Here is a 423-nt window from a genome sequence, read left to right as displayed (position 1 = left end):
CACGGGCCCAGCCCCATCCGCCGGCCTCGGCAGGGATGCAGGGATGCTGATGGCTGCGGTACCCACCCCGGCGCCCCGCCGGGTTTTGATGTTCGGGGTCAGCCCCGGTTTCTGGGGTTGTAGAGCACCATGAAAAGCATCCACGAACTCTTGAGAAGAAAGAAACTTCTGTGCATGGACATTGTTTGTGCCGAGCTCTGCCCAGGCAGCCCTGAGCAGCGTGCGTCCGGCCTCGGGTAACCGGGCGCTGGTGATGTCTCAGTGGGTGACGGCACCCAGCCGGTGCTCCAGCTGGTCCTGTCCCCAGCAGTCCCGTACCTATAGGATGCGTACTGTCCCTAATGACCTTAAGAGTGCTTAAATAACAGCAAGATTAAGCCTGATGCTCTGGCACAGCCCGGCGTGCCCAGGCTCCCTGCCAGG

The sequence above is a fragment of the Phaethon lepturus genome, unplaced genomic scaffold, assembly GCF_000687285.1.
Source record: "Phaethon lepturus isolate BGI_N335 unplaced genomic scaffold, ASM68728v1 scaffold20100, whole genome shotgun sequence".
Classification (NCBI taxonomy): domain Eukaryota; kingdom Metazoa; phylum Chordata; class Aves; order Phaethontiformes; family Phaethontidae; genus Phaethon; species Phaethon lepturus.
The sequence above is the reverse complement of the archived record's forward strand: the minus strand, read 5'-3'. Positions refer to the sequence as shown.